Source organism: Muscardinus avellanarius (genome assembly GCF_963383645.1).
Source record: "Muscardinus avellanarius genome assembly, chromosome: 11".
Lineage (NCBI taxonomy): Eukaryota > Metazoa > Chordata > Mammalia > Rodentia > Gliridae > Muscardinus > Muscardinus avellanarius.
Genome location: NC_137797.1, coordinates 24,506,887 through 24,528,344, shown reverse-complemented (window position 1 = coordinate 24,528,344; position 21,458 = coordinate 24,506,887).

Sequence of the window (21,458 nt, the reverse complement as noted above, 5' to 3'; positions counted from 1 at the left end):
ACTTTTCAAATACCTGGCTAATCCAGTTCCTCCAACCCCCAAAATCTCAGCAAATACAATCCATCCTTTCATGCCAGTGTGCTAACTGAGCTCTCGTCTTTCTTCTTTTGACAGTATTCTCACATCACCACCCACTTGTCTATTACCAGATGCAGTCTGTTGACCTCAGACCAGAACCAGGAGTCAAAACAAACCCCTTTTCTTTATATATTACCAGTCTGTGGTGGTATGTTATAGCACAGAAAATGAACTACTGTAACTCTCCATTCCTCAAGTTGTTCAAAATAGACTAGAGGTTATAGATGAATTAACAACTGACCGCCTAGTCATACAGCTTCTTCCCAACACTAACACTTAGAAAACAGGCAGATTCTCAGGGTTCATTTGTTCAATCATTCATGCAACATTAACTATCAAAAAATACATGACTCCAAGTGGTGGTTTGGTTTGGAGAAGTAAAAAGCATTTACACACACACACACACACACACACACACACACACACACACTGTATTTGGTTTCTGTCTCAAATACCAGAAATTAAGCTATGATTTGTATAGACCAATAGAGCTTACCTCTGGATGGCCAAAGAATAAAAACACCTTGTTAGTTCATTGCTCATGTATTTATTTTTGAAGTGACTGACAATAAGTTTAATTTATGAAGTATAACTACTTTCTGCCCTAGTCTTGTTTTAAGACTTTTTGTCATTATCCCAGTTGGATATGCTTCACAAAATTTGATGTGTATACACATTCTTTGGGTGGTAAATAAAGACCCTATAGAAAAACATGCTAGCAAGGGGAATCAGATGTTTTTACATTGTATAGTAGGAAATATAAAAGAAAATTGCCACTTATGACAGAGGAAAGAAATAATTAAACCTATTCCTACCTGGGTCTTTCACAGTAGTTGATGAGTCAGCTGACAAGGCTTTTGTTTAGTTCATTAGATCATAAACACTTACACAAGAGAACAAGAAATAATTTTCAGCACATTTCCCAAAAAGAAAGTATGTTTATGGCTACAAGATTTTCACTGGAGTCTCTTCTCCCTAAAAGCTCATTCTACTGTTAGAAGGATCATCAGATTTTTTTTTTATTTCATGTTTCCCTTTTTCAATGAATAGGTTTGTGGTAGAGGTTGTGACTATCTGCCAAGATGTCTCTGTCCTTTCAAAAGGACTAGATTTCTGAATTTTATCTACATAATGGGTCATGAAGAAAGACACTCACTACTCAGCCTTCCTTGCAGCTAGGTGTGACCATGTGACTAATTACACGTGTGAGAGAGGAAATGATGTGTTCCACCTCCAAACTGGACCTCACAGGAAAGGTTCGTGCCCACATGTTCTCCTTCTTTGGCCACTGGTTAAAATGGCGGGAGCAAGGATGGCCATCTCAGACTACACGACGCAAGTCATGAGTAAGGAGAGAAAAAAAAAAATCAGATCCCTCCAATGACCAGAGAGGCCCTGCTGGCTCTGGCCTCTGTGGCATCTCTCATCTCAGCTTCGATTGTCCTCCCTTTGATAATTCTATTACAGCCACGCTGGCCACTCTGCTGTTCCCAGTGCTCTTTGGCCACGGGGACTCTGTACCTGCTGAAGAGTCTGTGTACCTGCCCAGATAGTCACACAGCTCATTCCCACACTCTTCCCGAGTCTTTATTCAAATGTCAGGTAACAAATAACAACATGTATGATAGTGATCCCATAAGACTATGAGAGAGTTGAAAAACTCCCATGGTTCAGTGACATCGCGGCCATCATAATAAAGCTGAACACATTGCTGATGCATTCATGATGTTGGTATCAACAAACCTACTGTGCTGCCTGTCATATACTGTAGCACATAACATTCTACATAATACTTGATAATAATAGTGATAATTGCTACTGATTTGTGCTTTTACTATGCTGTAATTTTATCATTAAAGTGAACTCCTTTTACTTATAGCTCTGTGTGTGTGTGTGTATGTGTGTGTGTGTGAGTGTGTTACTAGGGATGGAACCCAGGAGCCTTACAGAATACACCCTCTAGACCTATTTTTTATGTTTTACTTGGAAACAGCATCTCACTAATTTGCTGAGAGCCTCACTAAACTGCTGAGGTTGGCTTCAAACCTTGTGATCCTCCTGCTTCAGCCTCTGAAGTACTGGGATTATAAGCATGCGCCACCACACCTGGAACCTTTTTTCCTTTTCTTTTTTTTTTTGTAGGGTCTTTTTTTTTTTTTTGTCTTTTTGTAACTGGAGATAGGGTTTATTGTCAAACAGTATGCTGTGTCACAGAGGCAGCAGCCTCATGCATCTTGTATTTACCTTCTCTTTTAGTCGTATCAAGAGACCATAAATGATTGATCCATGCCATCTAGGTTTGTATAAGTTCACCCTGTGATGTTCACATAACAACAAAATCACATGAAGATCATTTCCAGACATGGGCCCATTGTCAGGTGACTGCAGCACCATCCCAGTGGAACCACCTAGTCTACATTCTCAGCAGCATCCACTCCCCAACTCTTCCACCCCAATCTTGCTTCATTTTTCCCCATCATACTTCTTACTGTATTATCACATGCTACTGATAGATTTTTTTGTAGTGCCTTGCCTAGGTGTGGGAAAGGGGAACTATGCACCACATGTCAAGGAGAGAGAGGAAAAGAGATAAAAAGATGAATAGGAAAAGAAAGGGACTGTAGCTATAAATCTAAAAACTCGGTGATCATCCTCACCTTCACATTGAGGGCCTGTTATTCTCTCAGCCTGAATTCTTAAAATGTCCAGTAAATCTTAGAGCACTCTAAGTCCAGTTAATTAATTTATTTCAGCAATGATGAAATGATGCCCAACTGCAACAGATGCTTAGCTTATGGGTGTGTTCTACAGAGCAGGAGAGAAAGGTAAGCTAAGACAGACAAGGCCCTTGTCTTCTCTGAGTTCACATTTTAGCAAAGAGGAAGACATTTATCCCATAATCACACCAATAAATATTAACCAACAAGTGAGAGGAAGGGTGAATGAGAACTGACAATGGGGAGATCTGATCTGGTGGGGAGCCTGGAGAAAAAAACCTCATGATTTGAAAGGTTATGAAGCCTTATTGAAGAGCTAGGAACACTAGGCAGTTTGAAGCAGAAGACCTAGGAACAGGAAGTGTTCAAAAAAACCATCTATATCCAGGCGTGGTGGCGCACGCTTGTAATCCCCGTGCTTGGGAGGCAGAGACAGGAGGATCATGCTGGCTTAAGAGACCCTGTTTCCAAATAAAAATATGAAAAAAAATAGGTCTGAGAGCGTAGCCCAGAGGTAGAAGGGCTTCCAGGAACCTCAGTACCACCAAAAAAAGAAGAAGAAGAAGAAGAAGAAGAAGAAGAAGAAGAAGAAGAAGAAGAAGGAGGAGGAGGAGGAGGAGGAGGAGGAGGAGGAGGAGGAGGAGGAGGAGGAGGAGGAGGAGGAGGAGGAGGAGGGAACCATCTATATAAAGAATGGAAATAGGGAAGGTTAAAAGATTCAGGGATAAGAGCACAAGTTTATACAAAACTGCAGTCCCAAGGGTGCTCAAAGGGAAAAGGATGGGAAGTAGACAAGTGGTGGCAGGAGATTAGAAGATCCCACAGATCTGAAAGATAAAAATTTAAATTAAGAACTGAAACTGGGCCAAAAACTTTAGGTCCCCCAAGACCCAATTCTGACTAATCAGAAAAGAACAGGTGGGGATCCGCAAGAAAGGAAAAAAGCTTACCTCCCAAGCACTTTAATGGTTAGTCTCTTTCAGGGACCCCTGCCTCCCGTATGGGGGGAGCGTTTTATCCTCTAGCTTTCCTTGATTTAAAGTAATCTTCATACTCCTATTCCCACCCTTCTTTCTATAGCCTGTCCACTTTATTCTTAAATTCCACAAACCAGAATCCAGTAAGAAGAGAAACATGAATCATTAAGAAGTAAAGGAAGACTTTGGTTGCATTATCTAGGGAAGGAGGAGAAAGAACAATCTTCCAGGCTTCGGGAACAGCATAGGCCTCATCCTTGGGGTGGATTATGTATGGCAATTGAGAGACAGGGAGACCGTCAAGTGGAGCAGACAGTGGACGAGAGTGGTCTGAAGACGGTGGCAAGCAAGAGCTAAGGCATTTTGAGTTTTTCCCACAAAAAAATGCAACCCCAAGAAATGTGTTAAGTCGGAGGTAACTGGAATGATATCTACCTCTTGACTTCCTAGAACCTCAGAGCTTCTCCTGAGCAGAGTTGTAACGCCAGGTGAGGTAAGATTCCAGAATGGGAGCCTCATTCCATTACAACTTTTTTATTCATTTGATTCACAAATGAGTTGCAAGAACTTGCCCTGGAGACAATGGGATGCAAATGCAAACGACATGGAATTGTAATAACATAAACATTATGAAACAATGCGAGCCAGTTGGGCCCCCCGTGGAGAAAGACTCCCCGATCTCCTTTCTGAATTGTCTTTATGGAAATTTCATAAAGTTTGCCATTATTAAAACTGAGTGGCAATTATTTCTTTCTTTGGTTCATCAGTTGTGGGGGAGAAAAATTAATTGTGTTCTCCTCCTCATTTGGAGTTCATCAGACATCAATGAGGCAACGAGGATTGACAGGACGGGGCTCTGTGGATGAAAAGAAGGCGGGAGAGGTGGTGGAGGCGTTGGCACAGATGTGGCTTGAGAGGCGGAGGCGGTTAAGAGAGTGGTAGTGGCAGATGTGGCCTCGGCTAGCAAGTGTGCTCAGAAAGCCCAAGTCATTATGGTATGTTGACATAACATTTGCTGGCTTCACAGGGGCCATCCTTGTAAATTAGATTTAATATTGATCAGGCTGCTCACAATCAGGGCCAGGAGAAAATTGGACACAGAGTTCTTAGTCAAAATTGGCTCTTAAGATTCTACTTTCTAATTAACATAGAAGAACAGAAATCCAGGGCCTGTCTAGCTGACCCAGCAGGGCCTAACTGCTTTCCTGGTCCCTGGAGGTGGTGGGGATGTGACAGTAATTCCCACTGTCTTTCTATTTTCTCTCCCAGGTTGGTTCTGCTGTGCAGCAGAAGAGAGAGAAAGGTGAGAGGTGGGCCGTGGAGAAGGGGGTGGGGGGTTTCAGAGAGCAGATGGCGATGTTTCTCTCCTGTCTTCACCTCAGAAAGCTGAGAAACATTTTAAAGATGTGTGGTTTGGTTTGGCTTTAGGTTGGTTATGAAAACAGCCACCTCCAAAACAAATTCTTTTTTTTAGATTTTTTTTCAGGGTTTGAAGTTTTGGAGATGTTCACATTAAATTTCCACTATGACAAACCCGGAATGAGCTTGAAAGCAACGTGGTAGACAGCCATGGGAGTGAATCCTGGCTTCTACACTTGGTGCTGTCTGACCTTGGGCCAAAGACTTGATATTTCTGAACTTTAATCTTCTCTCCTATAAAATCTAAATAATGCTGCCTACCTGAGAATGTTGCAATGAGGACTAAATAGAATAATGCATTTATTAAACACTCAGCAAATATCAGCTAGATCCATTAGTATTATTATATGCTTATTCTTACCATTTCTACAATATGCTTTGTTCTTTTGGCTAATGATATTAATACCACTAATAATAATAATAAGAGCATAGCATCTAATTTTTTGGTTACTTCTTTTTGTTCTGTGTTGGGGTTGTTTTGTTTTGGTGCTAAGGATTTATCCCAGGATCTTGCCTACACTGATCACAGACTGATCACTAAGCTACACCCCCAGGCCCAATTTCTTTACCCTGAAAATAATAACTGTCCAGGTTGATTTCAATGCAAGTATCAGAAACTGGATCCCAGGTTACTTTGGCTATCTGGGCTAGCTGTGCTTCTCTCTACCAACTTCAGCCCCAACCTAGGGGACCTGAACGTCACGTTTTACTTTGACATCCATTGCCATCAGCTTTAGCTTACTCTGACTGTGGACTTCCCAGGTAGAAAATGTACTAGAATCAAAGATCATACATCATTTATCTTTGGATCTCTGACACCCTACATAGACCTGGGCCCATAAAAGCAGGCCCAGAACTAGAGTAGAATGAATGAGGGTCCTTGGGTATAATGTCTAGGGAGCAGCCACCTCAGCCACCTCCGCCCTTCCCTGGCCCAAGAGTAAGCATTTTCTTAAATTGTGGGCCCCATCAGCCCCACCTGGGCCTGGCTTTGCTAAGAATAGATGCTTCATCTCACTTAACATAATGTTCTCCAGGTCTTTCCATCTTCTTATGAATGACTTAATTCTGTTCTTCTTTATTGCTGAGTAAAATTGCACTGTGTGTATTTCCCGTAATTTTGCAATCCATTCACCTGTCGATGGGGACCTAGGTTAGGTCTGTATTTTGGCTATTGTAGATTATGTTGCTATGAACATGGGTATGCACATGTTACTGTAGTTCTCTGAATTCAACCCCTTTGTTAAGATACCCAGTAGTGGTATAGCTGAATCATAGGAGAAGCACTCTGATGTGCTCGAGCTAGGGAGTATTTGGGATAACAGAGGGACTCCAGATAATGGAGTAGATCCTCAGTGGAGCCAGGGAGGAAGGGTAGGGGAAGAAGAAGGCTGAGGTTCATTAATAGAAATGCCACCTAAGACTCTGTGTATATATGCAAAAATAACATTGTTAACCCGGACACTTGGTATTGGGCAGGAAGGAAATGGGGAGGCAAGGGGTGGGCATCAAGTACTATGTGAATATATACTATTGTCAACATGATCCACATTATGATGTGAGACTATAATGCACCAATAACACACACACACACACACACACACACACACACACACACACACGAATGTGAAAAAAAAAGAACAGATGTTTCATTAAGATGACATGAATAGCCAGACGTGGTGGCGCACGCTTGTAATCCCCATGCTTGGGAGGCGGAGACAGGAGGATCGCGCAGGTTTGAAGCCAGCCGCACTGGCTTAAGAGACCCTGTTTCCAAAATAAAAAAATAGGTCTGGGAGTGTAGCCCAGATATAGAAGGGCTTCCAGGAACCCTAGTACCACCAAAACAAAAAAACAAAACAAAAAAAAATGACATGAATAGGCAGGCGTGGTGGTACATGCTTGTAATCCCCCCACTTGGGAGGCAGAAACAGGAGGATTGCGTACGTTCAAAGCCAGCCTCGCTGGCTTAAGAGATTCTGTTTCCAAATAAAAGTGTAAAATAGGGCTGGGAGTGTAGACCGGAGGTAGAAGGGTTTCCAGGAACTCCAGTAACACCAAAAAAAAAAAAAAAGATAACATGAATAAATGTACGAATGAAGGGTGATAAGGAGCCCACAACTGTTCTCCTGGCCAAGCCCCCAACACTCTTGCTACCTGTGTTGGTCTGGATGTATGTGGGGATGGGAAGATTTTGAGACCAGAAAGATTTTAGAAATCTGCTTTACCAACAATCAATGTCCCCAAATAGCTATTTTTTTAAAACTCTAAACAGCAATCCCAGGTTTATCTCACCTCCAAAGAAGTCTTCCACTAAGCCACTTGGAGTTACTGGTCTTCAAAATTAATTTCAAAACTCAAATCCAACCAGAAACATCTGCTGCCCTTAAGAAAAAGGCTAACTAGGGAACTACAAGAAACAGATCCCAGGGCTCAGCCTCCAGCTTATTAATTTTCAAACCCTACTTCCTTTTGCTCCCTCTAACTATTTTCAGGAAGAGTCAATCAGACCTGTGTTCCTTTGGGATTTTACTCTCTGTCTCCCAGGACGATTGTTATACAATGAAAACCTTTCTGAAGGAATATACATATATACAAGTATATATACATATACATACATGTATACTAGAGTATAAAATACATGTGTATATATGTACATATACATGTACATGTATATGTATATTTTTTCCTTTGACTTTCCATTTAATTCCACCCTTTTCCTTTAGCTCCAATAACTTCTCTCACTTGATCTCATAAGGCCTCCAATTCATCTCTCCTATTTTCCATTTTAGTGGCCTTATTCACACTTGAATACCAAAGAATAACTATGACATTTGTTTATGGAGTAAGGTTGTACATTAAATTTTTTAAATATTTTATTATGAATAAATGTGATAAAATAAGCATGTATAAAAACACATATAGACAATGATAAACCACAAAAATCTCAACCACATACTCTGCACTTAGTATATACCATATTTTATTTCATTTTATCCTACTACTAATTAACTTTGGTTTTCTCTCCTATAAAATGTGTTGTATGAACTGGATTCTGTTTTTACATTACCATCTTTACGTTTGAAGGCATACACTGCAGTACTGCTATGGTTACTGATGCTCCAAGGAGTTGGGGTCTACCTTATACACTGAATTGGATGTCTGTTATTTTTAACTGTCCAGGACCTATACTGTAATGGTTTGGATTTAGAACGTGCCCCTATCCTTTAGAGAAACCAAGAAGCCATGTTGGAAGTGGGTTTGGTTGCTGAGAGTATGGCCTTGGGGATTATAGCTAATCCCTCTTCCCCTGCATTCTCATTCATTCTCTCTCTCTCTCTCTCTCTCTCTCTCTCTCTCTCTCTCTCTCTCTCTCTCTCCCTCCCTCTCTCTCTCTCTCTCTCTCTCTCTCTCTCTCTCTCTCCCTCCCTCCCTCCCTCCCTCCCTCCCTCTCTCTCTCTCTCTCACCTCCATGATGTGAAAGCAGAGCCCTTGCTTTCCTTCTCTCTCCCTCTGTCCTGCTATCATGCCCTGAGCTTCACAAATGTAACCAGGCTTAAAGACCTAGATTGAACCCCTGGTATCTACAGTACTGTGAGCAAATAAATTTTCCTTCCTCTAAGTTGTGTGTGGTCAGGCTTACTGGATCACAGTATTGAAAATGCTGTCTGAAACATGTACCATTTCTGGAAACAATACTCTAATTTTCTTTTGGAAATTTCTTCTCTCAGGCCACATGCACTGGGTGGGGCTGAACCTTCCAGGGTTTCAGAGATGGGTTTGGCTCCTGGTCTGGCCAATTCAAATGGTACCATATCTTCCTAGCACATGTGATTGCCTAAGGGCGGGAATGCAGCTGAAACCAGAAGGATGGTCTGCAGTGCCAGACCATTAGCTAGAATTACTGGAGAGGAGATGCTTTTTCTGCCAGGGATGGCTATAAGCTGGGAGTTGCTGAGTGGCCATTTTGCCATCATGCTGGAAGGCCCTGCCTGCAGAAAGCAAGCTTAGAGCTAGAAAGCTAAGATTTCTGGTTACTTTGTTTGCATTTCTGGAGCTGTCTGTGCCAGAAGTTGGACTTTTATAAAGCAATTTATTTTTACTTAACCCAATACAGGATATAAGAGGCATGTATCCACAACAGTCATTGACGCAGTGACTTAAACCAGTTAAAGAGTAGTGAGTTCCATACTAACCCAACACCTTGGCCAGGCCCAATTACTTCCCTGCTTCGCAGTCCCATCGGTCCAGATGCACCCACTCGATCAGTGCACGTTGACCCGAGACAGACTGCTGCATACGTGTTTGTGAATTATCCCTAAGTGTGTGGGGGTAGAGTAGATTCTGTCCCTTTTCAGGGAGAGGAAATTCAGCACAGAGAACATTGTGTCTTTTGATTATTCCCTCCTGATGGGCCTGACCTGCATACAGAAACTAAGTTTTTCAGCCTCCAGTTAAATACTTGAGTGGCAAGAACGGGGGCCCAGATACAGAGGGGTTTGATTTTTCACTCCACAATGGCTGGGATTAGGTGAGCTGCACCTTCACACCCAGGAGCTGCACAGGCTAATGAAAGCTGAAATGAGCCAGGCGCTGGCATGCTGGGCAAGGGGAAATGGATGGGCCAGGGAGAGTGGTTGCTGCAGGGAACCTCTCCCAGGCAGCCAGCTCTAATTGTATGAGCAATAATGCTGAGGCAGTGGGGGGGCCAGAGGCTTGGCAGAAGTCGAATGTTGCCAACATGAGACCGCATGGAGGTTTTAGACTTCTCACTTGATCAATAAGACCTGACTGGTACAAGGACAGGGGTGATACTAAATGGCGTTTGCATGAATCTTCAGCCCCAAAAGCAGACAGGGTCAGAAAGTTCCAAGAGCCTGTGATCTCTAAGGGCACTGCGGCACTCCTAAAGGACCCGTAGGCCGACTGAGTCAGCCTTCTCTGATGCCTCATCTATATTCCTGGTTTTGTTTAGGTCTTCCTCTACATGTATATTTTTCTCTTTGCTCCCTTCAATTGAGGTATCTCTTGCTGAACAGTGTTGGTGAGGAGTAACGCCGAATTGAGTAACACGTTTTTAATGATGTGAAACAAAGCTTTAATCACCATAGTTATTTACAAAATAATGTCTTCCTTGCATTTGCTTTAATAGCACTTTGTCCACAGCTTTCATCAAAACAACTACCCATCTGACTTATTGGGAGATTATTTTAAATGTCAGAAGATCTCCCCAGACTCATAAACTGCTTCCTCACCAATCAGGATTTTAATTTTGGATGGGGAAATAATAAATACAATAATTATTGAACACTGTGACATTAACTGATAAAGAAATCTGCTTCCCTTGAATTGTCAATTTCACATTGGCATAAAAAATAGATTAGTGACAATTTAATCCCACATCTGGTGACCTTTAAGTAATGTTGTTAGCACACCACAGCCTTGTCTCTAGAATGTCATCAACCTCCTCTCTAAGAGAAATATACCTCAATTCTTCAGTTTGGAACTGTCTCCAACATTCGCTAATGTTTAGTATCGGGTAGCAAATCTAACGGGGTATAAAAGATCCAGATGCCCCAGGCAACTCTGCCAACAGCAAATTTTAAAGTAATCCTATCATAATTTGCCATATGAGAGAGATTAGGGACGGTCACCAGAATACACTGGGTATCCCTGGGGATATCTACTCGCTGGTACACCCCTTGGTGGACAGCTACTTTAGTACCAGTATTGGAAGCCAAATTGTTCTAGTCAAGGTTTTAAAAGCATGTCCCTTTATACTTAGCTATCCTACATTTAGAATACTATCCTAGATAAATAGTTATGGGCACAAAAGACTGTTCATTGCAGCCTTGTATATAATGCTATTTATTTTGAACATATCAAAAATTGTGAACCTTAATTCCTTTATGAGAAATTAAATAAATTGATACATCTGTATAATGGTGTATCATCCAGATGCTAAGAAAGAATAAGCTGCCAAATGTACTGACATGGTAATCCCTCATGCTATACCTTTTACTTATTTATTTATTTATTTATTTATTTATCAGTGTTAGGGATTGAAACCAGAAGCATTCTACCTCTGAGCTATACCCCCCCAGCTCTATTTTAAAATTTTCTTTTAGTTTTGAGAGAAGGTCTTTCTAAGTTGCTGAGGGTCTCACTAAATTGCTGAGACTAGCCTTGAACCTGTGACCCTCCTGTCTCAGCTTCCCAAGTATTGGAATTACAGGTGTGTGCCACCAGATCCAGCACAAACTTAGATTTTAACCTACTAAATGGAGATGCTCATAATACTGCAACCTCATAAAGGTACCAGAATAATGAAACGAGTTCTTGGACACAGAGCCTTTTGGACCAAGCTTTCTCCAGCAATTTTCTCCCATCTTCAAAGTTTCTCTCTCTACTGGAATATTCTCATTATATGAAAATTCTGCTCTTTCTGGAAAGATATGGAAAGAGTCTCTTAACCACATCTCTCCCATCACCTGTCTCTAATTTGCCCTTTTCTTTTTTCCCTTTTAGAAGCAAACTCCTTGAACCTTTTGTCTGTACTCAATGACTCCAGTTCCTCTTTGAAGCTCATCTGGATCCAGACTTCAGTTCAGAGTCTCCAGCCTCTGCTCCTCCCAATGCCTCTGCCAGCCTGTTGGCTAGACTGCTCTCCTCATCTCACCTGACCTGCCAAGATTTGACCCAGCTGTCACCCTCTTCTCTACACATGTTCTTTATTTGGCCTCCTTCACTTGGCCTCCTTCTTCATTTGGCCTCCCTGACTCCTCCACCTCACTGTTTGCTCCTGTTAGCTTCACATGTCCCTCCTTTTCCTTAATGGCACAGCGTCGGGGTGCCCTAGAGTTCCACGTTCCGACGATTTCAGAAAGTTTAGAGTCTTAAAATACCATAGAGAAACCACAGCTCCCCAAAAAATATCTCCAACCCAGGCCACTCCCCAGAACTCGAATTTTGACTCCAATTCTCAACTGCCCTTGCATGTTTAATAGATACCTCAGTCTCAGGACATTCGAAAACATGTCCAGAGAGTCTGCTTGATCTCTGCTCAAACCAGCTTGTTGTTTCTTGGTGCCTGGCAATTCAATACTTCTCCCCCAATGCAAACTTGGTTAAAGTTTGCTATATCGCCTTAGAGTTGACTGTGTTCCCTTTCCTTCCTTAACACCCTACATCTGACCTACCAGGAAACATTCTCGGCATCTTTTCACAATATGACCAGAATCCAACATGTGAGCATGTGTAACCAGCATGTGCTGGTCAGCTCTGCATCGCTGCAATCAAAGTACCTGACACCAACAACTTAGAGAAGGAAAGGTTTATTTTTGTCTCTTCCTTTTAGAGATTCAGTTGACTGCATCTAAGGTGGAAACATCCTGGTGGAAGGGTGTGGTGGAGCAAAGTTGTTCATTTTCTGGCAGCCAAGAAGTAGAAAGAGAAGGGGACACAGAGAAGATAAACCCTTTCAGGGCATCCTCCCAACAACCTGGATGCCTTTTGATGAGACTCCACCTCCCAGGAATCTATTCAGCCATCAGTGGATTAATGAGAGGTCAGAGCCCTCAGGATCCAGCACTGCCTAAAATTCTCACCTCTGAACTTACTTCATCGGGGAACATGCTTTCAACATGAGACTTTGGAAAACATTCCAGAACCTAAACCACAACATACAATGATTCAATACAGCACCACGCCATACCCAGAAGGCTACAATCTCTTACAAACCAGTGCCTCCTGCTCCTGTCTTTTCTCCAAAATGTCTGATCTCAAAGCAGCAGCTAAAATGATCTCTTCAAATGTAATTCAGATCAAATCTTTTCTTGATATGGAAACATTATAGGGCCTTCCAGTTGTCTGTCTGTCTGTCTGTCTGTCTGTCTGTCTGTCTCTCTCTCTCTCTCTCTCTCTCTCTCTCTCTCTCACTCACTCACTCGCTTTGTGTGTGTGGCATTAGGGCTTAAACTCAGGGGCATTCTACCTTCAAGCTACATCCCCAGTCATATTTTATTTTGATTTTGATACAAGATCTGACTAGGTTGTTGAAAGTCTCACTATTTACTGAGGCTGCCCTTGAACCTGCAATCCTCCTGTGTCAGCCTCCCAAGTACTGGGATTACAAACACCCACCACCATGCCTGGCTGGGGACCTCCCATTTCCTTCCACAGTCCTTTCTGGCTGCTGACTTTCCTACTATTTCTCAGTCATATCGAGGCCTTTGTTTTTGAGTTTTCTTCAAGCTTTGTTCCCTCTGCCTGGAACATCTGTTTCCCAGATGCCCACGGCCTTGCTGACTTCAGATCTCTGTTCAAAAACCCCCTTCTCATAAGGCCCACCTTGACTGTCATATAAAAAAACAACAAAGCGCTGTCCTCCTGCCACACCTCATTCAGTTTCCCTTGCTGTACTTTGTCCTTCTTCCATAGCACTTGTTATCTTTAATCAACTGCATAATGTACTTATCTGCTGTATTATTTGCTTACTATCTATATTTACAGACTATATACACCCTCAGGATAGGGTTTTTGGTCTGTTTTCCTCATTGATATATCCCAAGAACCTTGAACAGTACCTGGCAGTGCTCAACAAATATTTGCTGAACAGATGAATGAATACACATAATAAATTAGTTGAGATTTTTAAGCGCCAATCTCATTATAAACACTGAACTAAGCACTTTGCATTATCACCTCATTTAATTCTTACATCACTGAAAAGAAGGGCAAGGAGAGCAGGTATGGTGGGGGTGTACCTGTACCTAAGAGTGAGATAATATAACTCCCATTCTCTAAGTGGAGAAAACTGAAAGCCAGAAGGTTTGACAACTCACAATTTCACATTCTGGTACACAGGAGAATGAATGGGGGTGGGGGCTGGGTGGGAATCCGCCCACCTGCTGGACAGGAAATCCTGGCTACTTTGTCCTGCTGCTTCTCCTAATGTGACCCAACAAGTTAAAACCCAAATATCTACTCAACCTCCATTCTATCCCTTTGCTGGTTTTTAAATTTTAATTTCCACAATACCATCTAGGTGAAGGTCACTAAATTGAACAGCACTTTAACTTTATATACAAAAAAAATTTAAGTGCAATTCTGAATAAAATTATAGATTAGGCTATGCGTTTTTAAGTTTTCTTCAAGCTTTGTGACTTTATTATTAAGTTCCAAATAACCTTTTGCTTCCAGGAGTGGTGTTTTGGTTTGTTTATTTCTACTGTGAGGGACTGTATCTCTCCCTTTGGCCCAACTTATTAGCTTTAGTCATAAACAGCAATCAGTGAAACATGAGGTTTTTTATGAGCTAGTTAATTCTAGTTTGGAAGTCTTTGATATTTTGGAAAGTTTTTAATGTCAGCACATCTACTTTTGGATCTATGGATACTATTTTGTTCTGGAGGCTTCTGTTTTATATGCGCAATTAATATTAGTTAGGGCACTGGTAAAGAGAAGAGACGATCTTAAATTTATATAATAGGTAAAAATTATAATTTTTCCTCCATAAACTAAACAAGCTCTTTTTTGCTGTTGTTTGTTTGGTTAAAGTATGTAGGACCTATGTGATAAAATCAAATTCAAGTGTTTTAAAGAGGAAATGCTCTCAAGGGCTTTTTAGACTCCTTTCGGGGATCAGCAATGTGAACGTTAAACCCACAACTAACGATACTGATTTGAACCTTGCTGCGGTCTCCAGCTGCAGGTTCTGTGGGCGATCTACCCATATCTTTGGAGCCATACCACTTCTTTATATGACAGTTTGATTTTAACAGCCAGCATCCACATCCCTTGCCTGAGAATTTCCTTTGGCCTCCTGAGCCTCTTCTGTCTAAGCACGCTAGCCAGAAGTGTCAGGAAATCTACCCCTCTGGGAGCCGCCTTCAGGGAAGGATTGGTGGAGTTGGCGTGTACATACCCCAACTCCCTTGCTCCACAGGGGCTTGTCTTTCATGGGCTTCTACTGTGGCTCTTAAAACTGGAGCTCCAGTTTCCCACAGTGATAGCTTACCTATTTGCCCTTTATTAGCTGCTTCCCTTTCCTACATGATTCTCTACTCCCTAACCAGTGTCTACTGGGGCCACATCCCAAGTAATCTACTTGCATTTCTAAGAGACCAGAAATACATTGCCCCCCACCCAAAATATGTTTCTTATAAAAGAAGTTTTGTTGAGCTGAAGGTATTTAAGAAGAAACAGATGCAGGAAAACTTTTTGGCCCCTCCCTATGAAAACAACTCTAGACCCTTATCAGCCTAGAGATGGTAACTACTAAAAGCCTTAGTAACTAGTCTTTATCTGCCAGTTATTTGTCTTCCCTCTGTATTTCCACACCTAAGACTCAAGAGCTTTTTCTTTTGTCTTGTCCCTTCCCTAAAAGTTTACAATTTTTTTTGTTGAAGATACTATATAGTATGGTGTGCAAAGCCAGCTCCTTGGAAGCTATCCATTCCTGGCATCTCGCATGTGTATATGAAATATATTTGTTAACAAAATTGTTTTTTTTTCTTTTGTTAATCTGTCTTTTGATACAGGAGTATGTTTTGGATAAAAATTACTAGAGTTGAAGAAACAAATTATTTTTCTTACTCTACATAGTTGCATCTATATATCAGGATCTACTTCTGGGAGAATCCAAGGAGCCGTCATTTGAGCCTTATTGTAGGTCAGTTGAGACTGCTTTTTTTTTATTCCTTCTTCAGAAAATATTTATTGAGCATCTTCTCATGTACTTATCATTGGGAACCCAGTGATGATCAAAGTAAAATTCTCCACCTTTATGGATGATACATTCTTGTGCAGGAAGATGATAAACCATGAAAAGAACATATTCTACGGGAAAATTCAGTAAGTGGAGAGAAATAAAACCAAGAAGCAAGATAGGACAAACCAGTGGTCAAGGTGTGCAATTATAGACAGGTGGCCAGTCGCCCCTGAGCAATAGGGTAAAATGTAAATGGAGGCCTGGAGGAAGTGGGGCCAAGAATGTTAGCCGAGGTAGGAGAAAACAAATGCAGAAGAGACCAGCCCAGGAGTGTTCCAGAATCAGCAAGGCCACTGGGACTACAGCAAGGTAAAGGGGGGAACATGGTGATAGAGGATAAGTCATATCCATTATTGTTATTATTGTTATCTTTGTCAGTAATACCATTTAATAGGTTTCTTTTTTCCACGTTTTATTATAGAAATTTCAGAATGGTGGAAAGATTTTGAACAGCTATATGAACACACATACACTCACCACCTAGATGCTATGATTTGTGGTACCTGCACACATCTATCCTTTTATCTGTCCTACTGTCCATCTATCAAGCTGACTTTTTAAAAAATGTATATCCAATTGCACAGGTTCAAAGCCAGCCTCAGTGAGTCTACTTAGTGAGGTTCTCAGCAAATTAGTGAGACCCTGTTTCCAAATAAAATATTAAAAAATAGGTCTGGGAGTGTAGCCCAGTGGTAGAAAGCCCCTGGATTCCATCTCCAGTAGCACAAAAAAATTTAAAAATAAAATACATATCCAAGTAACTTGCAAACATTTAAAAATGCAGCCATTATAAACATATTGTTTCTAAGCTTGACAAGAACATTGCAAGACAGATGCCAGGTTCCCATTTTACAGATGAGGACCGAGACCCCAAAAGGTCTGATAACTCAGCCAAGGCAGTAACGAATGTGGCTGACTGCAGATTACAATCCAGCACCATTCAGTGACAGTGCTCATAGTCTTTCTACTCATACACTGCCACTCTTAGCCAACAGAGTAATACAGAAGACAGAGTCAGGAAAAAGCTATGCTCATCTTTCAAGGGAGTCAATTCCCTGTACTATATCCTCTGCATCTGAAAGGCAAATATCCAGTGATGTGTTGGTAAATGTTTACCACTCAGCTCTTCAGATAGTGATGCAGAGAAAGGGAAGCCCTGGTTTGCAACATTTGACAATTTTTGCAATATAAATATAATATTCCTACCATGGCCAATTCCAAGCTACCAATCTGATATAAGCTGCCAGTTGCTGTGAGCTGGTGGAAGCCATATCCAGCCCACCTCTGCAGAACTGTTAGCATTATACTGTGAATATCAAGTTCCACTGGATCTTACCAGCACTAGAGTCAGGTCAACATCCAGTTCCTGAACTCAGTGAATGCTCAGTACATTCAAATGGAGTGGTAGTAAAGATAAAGAACTCCCCTGTCCACAGCCAGCATCAAACATGCTTTATTCCCAGGGTGGATGGTAAGGCATTTGAATAAAGAGTATAAGACACTGTATATAACACCCTTTAATAAAGTGAATTTCTCCCAAAAAGACTACTTTTTTTTTTTTTTTGAAGGTCTGGGGATGGAACCCAGGGGCTTTCGACCTCCAAGCTACACCCCCTGCCTTATTTTTTTATTATTCTTTATTTTGAAACAGGGTCTCACTAAGTTGCAGAGGGCCTCACTAAGTAGCTACCTGAGGCTGTTCGTGAACTGTGATCCTCTGGTCTCAGCCTCCTGAATGCTGGTATTACAAGCGCACGCCCCCACACCCGGCTCAAAAAAGACCACTCTTGATGCTTACTGATACAGGAGAATGCCGTATTTTGCAAAGGTTGAGATGATAAATCACATAAAAGCCAGCTACCCTGTCTGAGAAACATGGCTTTCCTCCTCCTCCTTGAGCTCCTGTTTTAGTCGGAATGTTCTTTTACCTTTGGGGCATTTCCCAGTGCTGCTCATGAGAGGAGCTGCCTGCTCCCTGTCAACATGTCTGAGGATGGACCAAAAGCTCTATTCTTTTTAATCCCCCATCCTGACCTCTTGCTTTCTCCCTTCTTCCCCCAAATTTCTTCTGTATCCTTACTCCTGGAGCCTCATACACACCTCAAATAACACCCCTGATCTGGTCACCTAAATATCCCATCTTCCAGAACAAGCTGAGGTCATTGCCTTGACTTTGATGGGTGGTTCTAGATTCAGCTCTGCAAAGACAGGCTTTTCTGAGTTAACCTCTCACCATCCCCTTTTTCCCTACACAGGCAGCCTCTTGTCCCTGTTTTCTCCCACCCCCATATTCTTGCTCAATCAGGCACAACTCCCAGCAGTCTGTAGTGCAAATAACAATCATCTCCCACAGAATCCGTTCGAACAAAATCTGATGCTTATGACTTTAAAGGCTTTTTTATAGTATGGCAAATCCCATTACCATGCAACAAAGAACAGCTAATTGTTAAGAATTAATAATGAGAAATAAGTATAGATAATGGTTTAGCTGACACTGTCATATTTTAGTACAATATGTTCTGAAATATTTGCTCCTTTGGGTGGTGAATGTGCTATTTTTGTCACTAATAGGCCCATAGAAGCCTAGTGGAAATGAGAAGTTTTCTCAAGGAAAGTTATGCATTCCGAGATTTCTCTGATAAGGGGAAAGGGTCAATGTGCCTGTAGTTTCTGGGCTTCATTAAAATTCTGCTTCCGTACTGTATAATGTGAGCAATATTAATTTTCTAAACATTCGTGTATAGCAGCTGCTAACTAATTTCCATAACAGTGTTCCTATTCTACAGGCATTTTAAAAGGGGGAAAGGAGGTAACTGCTGAGTGTCTGCCAAAAAGAAATGGTTCATCCTAACCCAGTCCTGAATCATTCCAGACCAAAGGATGGAATGCTGACTCCCAGCCAGGAGATATCTGGGATTCGATGAGCTGCCATATACCCCAGGCAGTGATCTGTGGGTGATATCTCTCTTCCAAATGCTTTCATAATGGCCCAGTTTATGCCCTAGGTGAGCTAATGATGGGGGCATTTCTACAGCCCCACTCATACTGGGTAAAGCTACTTCCCCACCCTTCCTGACCCATGTCACTGAAGTCCCAGCAAAATAGATATAGTTAAATCTGCCCATTGTATTTCAAGAAGAACAAAGTACCTGGGAAACTGTGGACCTTTTGTGTTTCAGAGGCTTGCTTGACCCACAGATCAGACTGTAATTCCTAGTGTTGTACTTTCCTAGCGTATATACTTTCTCAGGCTGGACTTCTCTTGTCTTGTCCTCTGCCAAAACGAACAATTAGTGTCATTGAGTTCTACAAAATCTCCCTTAAACTCCCTCCAAAAGTATTCTCCTTTCTGGAACATTTTCCAAGTTTGCATTCATTCCACTCAGCAATCCATCAGCTATCCCTTCATACTCTGTCCCCAACTTGTCTCTGTAAAATTGCTTTCTACTCCTTCTTACCATGTACTCAGAAATCCTACCACACCAGTCTACTGGCCACTTCTATCAAGTAAACCATATCAATTCACTCCTCTAAGTTTTTATTGAATCTGTCATCATTAGTTAGATGACCCACACCTCTTCAATCCCCAAGTTTTATTGTTCTTCTCTCTCTAATTCCATGTACAAAGTTAATCACCCTGATTTTCAAACTCTCCTAATCTTTTGTCCATACCCATCATCTTAACACTTGTCTTGCTATTGTTTTGTTGGTTGGTTGGTTATAAGTACTTGATAAATTTTTGTAAAATAGTATTTACCTCCAAATGCACCTTCACAGAAGGTAAGCATAATTGTTGTCAACTTATATACACCCATAATTTGAGTTAGTTCAAATAAAACTAGGTAATCTCTGCTTCTATTTTGTGAGTTTCCATTCAAAAACTGGCTATTTACTAACCACTTATCATTTATATAGATTAATGTTTATATTAACCGCAGCTCTCCAGAGGCATAAAATCATAAATACCTAATCTCCACAAAGGAATTGCCTAGCACAATTATGGAGACTGAGAAGTACCACAGTCTGCCCTCTACAGGCTGGTGACCCAGAAAAGCCAGCGGCTTAGTTCCACTGAGTGTGAAGGTTTCAGAACCAAGATAACTTAGCTCTGTAAATTCCAGTGGTTTGAGTCCAAAGGTCCGTGAACCAGCATTAGCAATGGCCTAATCCCCAGGCCATGGACGGAGAATGGACATCCTAACTCTAGCAGTCACGAATATAGAGAGAGTCCTCCCTTCCTCTGCCTTTCTGCTCTGTTGAAACCCTCAGCAGATTGAACAATGCCCACTCGTGATGGGGAGGGCAACCTGCTCTATTCAGTCTACTGATTCAAATGCTATTCTCATCCTGAAAGACTCTCACAAGCGAAACAGAGACAATGTTTCACCAAATATCTGAGCACCCTGTGATGCCACTGAGTTGACACATAAGACTAATCATCATATGTACTTTAAGTAGGTCAGTGCTATTCCTTACCAGCAAGCCTATAAAATGTGTATTATCATTTTCTCCACTTTACAGTATATGAAATAAAGAATCAGCAAGGTGAAGTCGCTTGGCTTAAGCTACACAGCTAGCAAGTGGCAGAGCTAGGTCTAGATGCCTCCAAAGTCTGTTCATATCCCATCCCACCTCCTAACAGTTGGCACCAATAAGGCCACTCCTGACACTTCACTTTATAAAATCTAAAGATTCTGGATAACAGTCAAGACAAGGGGCTATTCCTTTGCAGTCTTCTTCCCAACACGCCCTCCATGCTAGCTGTCTCTGGGGGCAGTATAGGAAGAGCCGCCTAAGCCTAATTTCCACAAATAATTGTTGAATGCATGTTAGTGCTACAGAAAGGTCATAACATATTTTCCTCCAAGGCTCAGCAGGCCCCCAGAAAAAGTGGCATCTGCTTTCACACTTGGCATCTCTTCCCAAGCTCTCCTCTCCCCACCGCTTTGGCTCCTCCTCCACCCGCCCACTTGGCCTGCTGCTCTCATTCTGCCCTCGTCGTGCATTCATTCCTTCCCTTTTCCATATTTTAAAGCTCACAAAGCCAGTCCCCAGAGCCACTGCCTTCTCAAACTGTCAGAATTGTCCAAGATGCAAAATTGAAACAATAAGCAAAAATGAATGTCACCCCAAAGGGAAAACTCCACATGTGAAAACAGTCAGAAATGAAACAACCACTATTCTCTGAGCTGCTATCACTGAAGAGTCTATAAGAGTCTATAACCAACATGCCATGCTTGTACTCTAAATGTGGTGTTAGCCTCAACACATGCTAACACAATTGGCAGGGATGTTCTGCACTCTCTCTTTCTTGAAAGCCAACTAAGTAGTGGAAGACCAGTTCATATTAGCACCAGAGCCCCAAGTCATCAAGAGTCAAAAGACTAGATCCTAAGAAATAAAGGCAAGGGATGTGCTTCATAATTCCTCTGATGAACCCTCCATGAGAATTGGCTATTATCTGAGGGGTAGTGAATTATTTTGTTTTCTAATGAA